The 6,143-nt window shown below is 41.7% G+C and overlaps 1 pseudogene; it reads right to left on the bottom strand.

Annotated features, from left to right (window-relative positions):
* Positions 1-4,021: 4,021 nt before the first annotated feature.
* LOC118612585 lies at positions 4,022-4,140 on the bottom strand (annotated as a pseudogene).
* Positions 4,141-6,143: the final 2,003 nt, after the last annotated feature.

Raw genomic sequence — 6,143 nt, 5'->3', positions numbered from 1 at the left:
TTGAATACCAGGCTTGTTCATTCCAAAGGCAGTGGGAAGCCATGGAAGGTGTTTGAGCAGGAGAGGAACTGACCAGCCCTGAGGTGGAAGGCCTGGCTGGGTGATGAGCAGAAACTGAGTTGATGGCAGGAGACCTGAGGAAAAGGCTGGATACCCTGCGGGGCCACAGGCTAGCATGGCAGAAGTTACCTGAGTTCAAATTCTGCCTCCACCTCTTCCTGGCTGTATGACTTTAGCCTGGCTACTCACCTCTCTGTGCTTTGGTTTTCTCATCTCTAACACAACTTTCCTCAGAAAGTTGTTGTGAGTGCCCAGCACATAGTAAGTGTTCAATAAACATTTACTGGCCTTAGTAATAATGAGCCAGACAAAGGCCATGGGGAGGGAGTGGAATTGCTAGAATGCGCACAACAGTCTGAGAAGATCAGGTCACAGCAGCCCCTACTCAAAACCCTCAAAGGCTCCCATTGCTCTGACTATATCACTCAAAGTCCTGCACTGTGGCCCCATCACCTCCCTGGCCCCATGTCCCCTCACCCTCCACTCCAGCCACAACGGCCTCCTCCATAGTCCCCAGAAACTCCAAGCTCTTTCTTGCCTCTGGTCCTTTGCACAAGCTAGTCTTTCTGCCCAGAACACTTTCCCCATAACTGCTTTCTCCTCGTTCTTCAAATCTCTGCTCAGAAAGGCCTCCTTCAGCCACCCTGGCTAGACGAACTTGGATCCTGCAATCTGCTTGTTTCCTTCAGAGTAAATGCTGCAGTGCATATTGATATGCTAGATTCTTGACATGTACCTTTGCTGTTGGTCTCCCCCACTGGACCGAGAGCCCCGGGAGAGCAGGGAGGCTGTCTGCCTTAGTCACAGACATAATCACAGCAGCTCACTCAGGGCCTGGCACATAGTAGGTGCTCCTTTTGCTGAATGAATAACTCAATAAATAAAAGAGAGAGAAGGAAGGGAGGCGGGATTTGAAAAAGGAGAGATGAATAAAAGGAAAGAGAAGGCTGGGGAAGAAGGAAAGAAGAAAGAAAAGAGGGAGGGAGGGGGGCTCATAACCTGGTGTTGTACAGCCCTCAAGCTAAGAATGTTTATACATTTTTTTAAAGAGTAAAAAAAGAAGAATGTGCAGCAAAGACTGTATGTGACCTGAAAAGCCTAAAATATTTATTATCTGGCCTTTTAGGGATAAAATGTGCCTATCTCTTAGTTAATGCATTAGTTTATATTGCTATAAAACAAATTACTCCAAAATGTAGAAGCTTAAAGAAATAAATAATTATTATCTTTCACAGTTTCTGTGGGTTAGGAATCCACAGGGAGCAGCTTTGCTGCACAGTTTGGGCTCAGGGGTCTTTCATAAGGTGACAATCAAGACATCAGCTGGAACTGCTGTCATCTGAAGACTTGACTAGGGCTGAAGGAACCACTTCCAAGGTGGCTCACTCACAAGACTGGCAAGTTGGTGGTGGTTGTCAGGGGGAGGACTCAGTTCCTTTCCATGGGAATCTCTGCACAGTGCCACTTGAATGTCCTTGTAATATGGCAGCTGGCTTTCCCCAGAGCAAGTGATCTAAGAGAACGAGCAAGAAGAAAGCCAAAGTGTCTTTGACAACCTAGCTTCAGAAATCACCCATCATTTCCACAACACTCTGTTGGTCACACAAGCCAGTACTATCCATTATGGGAAAAGACTTCACAGGCATTACTACCAGGAAGCTATCTTGGAGGCTGCCAATTACAGATAGTAAGTGACAGCTTGGTACCCAAGCAATCTGGCTCCAGAGCCTATGCACTCACCACCCTATACAGATGTCCCTCAATGGCAAAGTGTGGGTATACTTTTTAAATACTTTGTTTTCATGTAAGTTTTAGATTCACGGAAAAAATTGAGATGATAGTATAGAGAGCTCTCATATACCCCCACAAATTTTCTCTATTGTTAACATCTTACATTAGTATAATACATTTGTTATAATTAGTAAGTCAATATTGATACATTATTATTACCTGAAGTCTATAGTTTTGATTTCCTTAGTTTTCGTCTAATGTCCTTTTCCCAAGATTTCATCCAGAATACCATATTACATTTAGTTGTCATGTCTCCTTAGGTTCCTCTTGGCTGTGACAATTTCTCAGACTTTTTGTTTTTGATGTTCTTGACAATTTTGAGAAATGCTGTTCAGGAATATTGTAGAATGATCCTTTACTGGGATTTATCTGATATTTTTTCATAATTAGACTCATAAGGTTATGAGTTTGGGAAAGGAATGTCACAGAAGTGCCACTTTCATCATATCATATCCAGGGTGTATACTATCAACATGATTTATGACAACCGATGTTGACCTTGGTCAGCTGACTGAAGTAGTGTTTGTTGGGTTTCTCTGCTAAGAAGTTACTATGTCCTCTCCCTTTTCCATAATGTGCTCTTTGAAAAGAGTTTCTCAGTGCAGTCCATTTTAAGGGGTGGGGAGCTATATTCCTCTTCCTTCAGGGTGGACTATCAATTATTTAAAATTCTCATGCATGAGAGATTAGTCTCTTCTCCTCTGTTAATTAATTAATTTAATTCTTTATTTATATCGGTAAGGATGCATGGACACACTTTATACTTTGGGTTATAACACAATAATTTTTGTTGCTGAAATCATTCCAGTTTGGGCACTGAGAACTCTTTCAGCCGGCTCCTAGTGGGTAAATTTAAACTTTCACATATATTCCTAAATTAGATCCTAATACTTTTGGCAGTTCATATTTCTATCCACCATAGATTGAAGTTTTTGTTTTTAATAAGGTGAAATTCACATAAAAAATTAACCATTTTAAAGGGTACAATTCAGTGGCACTTAGTATATTTACAATATTGTGCAATTACTACCTCTCTCTGGTTTAAAAACCTTTTTATCACCCCAGAAAAACACACTGTACCTATTAAGTAATCACTCCCCACTTACCTCTACCTCTCATTTCCTTGTGACCACTAATCTGCTTCCCGTCTCTATAGATTTGCCTATCCTAGATACATCATATAAAAGGAATCATGCACTATGTGACCTTTTATGTCTGGTTTCTTTCACTTTGTATAATATGTTTAAGATTTATCAAAGTTATAGGTTGTCTCAGTTTCTTATTTATTTAAATGGCTGAATATTATTCCATTGTATTTATATACCACACTTTGTTTATCCATTCATCTGTTGATAGACATGTGAGTCTTCCATATTTTGGCTATTATAAATAGTGCTGCTGTGAACAGTGGTGTACACAGGATGGGCTAAATAATAGAATGGAGGTAGTAGAGGAAAGAGTCAATGAACTTGAAGATAGAGCAATAGAAATTACCCAATCTCAACAACAGAGCTGTGAGACTAAAAGGTCCAATATCTTTATCATCAGAGAGTCCCAGAAAGACAGGAGAAAAAGATGTAACGCAGAAAAAAAATTTTGAAGAAATAATGGCTGAAAACTCCCCTAAATGGCAGAAGACACAAGCCTACAGATTCCAGAAGCTCAGCAAACCCCAAGCGGAATAAACTTAAAGAAGTCCATGCCCAGACACATTGTAATCAAACTGCCTAAAACTAAAAACAGAGAAAAACTCTGGAAAGCAGCCAGAGAGGGCAAACCATTGTGTACACAGAAACACTGTTTCGGTGACTACAGATTTCTCATCAGAAAACATGAGGATGGAGGAAGTGGAACAATATTTTTCCAGTGCTTAACGAAAAGAACTGTCAACCTGAAATTCTATATGCAGTGAAAATGTCCTTCAGGAATGAAGGTCAAAGAAGGACATTCTCAAACAAAGGATAACTAATACCATTGTTTGCTAGTAAACCTGATCTAAAAAAATGATTAAAGAAAGTTCTTCAAACAGAAGGAAAATAATACCCCTAATCCCCACCCCCCAAAAAAAGGTTAAAACTTTAGGAACAAAGACCTACAGAAATGGTCAATCTCCAGGTAAATATAATAGACTATTTCTCTCCTCTTAAGTTCTTTAAAATATATTTTTTAATGCCTACGGCACCCGTTCTTCCTAGGTGGTCTCACACCCAAGTATTAACCAGGCCCAACTCTGCTTAGCTTCTGAGATCAGACGGGATCGGGCACGTTCAGGGCAGCATGGCCGTAGACTTCTTTGAAATACTTGATGGCCAAAAGCAAAAAGTAAAACGATGACTGATGAGACATTATAGTTATAATACACATGACAAACCCCACATAAAGAGGGGAAGAGAGAGGGGACTAAACAAAGTTCTAAATTTCACTTGAAGAAGAAGAATAAAAATCAAAGGAGATGAGCAGAAAATAAATAATAAAATGGTAGACCTAAATTCCACCACATCTGTCAAGGCTTGAGATGATGGCAGTCCCAACTGACACCATCATTGCCACCTCGTGAGAAACACAGAGGCATGTAGCTAAACTGTATGCGGATTCCTGGCCCACACGAACCATGAGGAAATAAAAGTTTGTTGTTTTGGGCCATTAAATTTGGGGATAACTTGTTACAGAGCAGTGGATAACTAATACAGTGGCCATCAGAGTCTGCCACCACCTGGATCCTGTCCAGCATCTCCATGTTATTAGAGATCTCTCAGTGAAACTGTCTTAGTCTTCACTCTCATCGGAAACCCAGTTTCTCTGCCCTACTCAAGCATGGCAAAGTTACACTGGTCACAGAAGAGTGAGTTGTTGGAAGGAGGAGGATTTGAACCCAGGACTGTCTCACCCCAGATCTTGACTGTTTGATCATATTGGCAGCCACTATCAATAAATCTTCACATTACTGTCTCCTCCATTAGAATGTCAACTCTTTGAGGAAAGGGATTTTTGTCTATTTTCCTCACTTCCAGAGCGATTGTAGAGGAAACACTGTTCCATGACCTGACCGCTGCCAAACCTTCCTTGCTAGATCCAGTTAGATCTGGGCCAGAACAGAGATCACTTCCTGTAAATTCCCTCAGAGACTGTCTGACATGCCGATTCCTGGAACAGGCCCTAGCCCTGCCTGGGCAGATACGTAAGGTATTTTCCTCTTGTGTTTCCCCTTATCTGGGGCAGGTCACGCCCCAGCAGCCCCCATCCACCCTGCCCTGTCCTATACAACCCTTTAACATCTGCTGAATGTGGCAGAGGATTTCCATGTCATCTTGCCACCGGCCAAGATGCTCCTCATATGTAAGTTTCCTTAATAAACACATGATGTAATGATAGAATCATCAGCCTCTTTCTTTGGTTTCTTGGCCTCAGGAAATTTTACATAACATCAATGCCTGGCACTTATTGAATAGATAAGACCCCGTGTCATGTAGGAGCAAGCAGCTTCTCACTGCCTCAGCATCTGCAATAGGTCTGGGGCGGGCACTGGAAAGTTGTCTTTTAACAAGCCCCCAGTGAGGTCCTGATGCTCTGGAAAGTTCAAGAACTCTTAGTTCAGCTCTTCCTCCTTCTCCCACTCCAACTCCACACCTGTAGACTACTGCATCTCACATACCACCTCCTTCTAGAGTACTGCCCAGATGCTCCCTCCTCCCCCAACCAGGACATCCATATGGAGCATTGTGATTCTTATTGATACCCCTGGAACCCCTTTAAGGAAGAATGGGTATCTCCTGTGTGTCTCATTCTCTCATTTAATCCTACAATTAGTACAAGTACTATGATCCCGTTTTATGGATGAGCAAACAAAGTGCTTCAGTGAGTTCAGTCATGGGCTCAGGGTTGTAAGTGGCAGAGAGGCATCCTGGACTCTCGTCTGAACCGAAGTCTTGTAACAAGAGTCAAAACAAACATTTTTGAGCACCTATTACTTGCAGGCTCCTGTCTAAGCACTTCACACACATTAACGTCTTTACTTCTCTCAGCAACTCCATCAGATGGCAGCTGGTATCTTCCTGCTTTATAAATGAGAAGACAGAGGCACTTAAAGGGTGTGTATCTCCCTGACACACTGGATTGTCCAGTAACTAAGTTCCTCTTTTGATCTCAAATCTGTTGGTTCGGAAATCTGGACATATTTTAAAGCTATTGTTTTTCTTTGACTATATTGTCAGATAGAAAAGCAAAAAGGAAAAACCTGGAAGAATATGTATCAGATTGAATGGGGCTTATTCAGGGGCCAGGACAATGAGGAG

The sequence above is a fragment of the Rousettus aegyptiacus genome, unplaced genomic scaffold, assembly GCF_014176215.1.
Source record: "Rousettus aegyptiacus isolate mRouAeg1 unplaced genomic scaffold, mRouAeg1.p scaffold_m13_p_16, whole genome shotgun sequence".
Lineage (NCBI taxonomy): Eukaryota > Metazoa > Chordata > Mammalia > Chiroptera > Pteropodidae > Rousettus > Rousettus aegyptiacus.
Note: the sequence above shows the minus strand (reverse complement) of the source record. Positions and strands in the feature narration are given on the sequence as shown.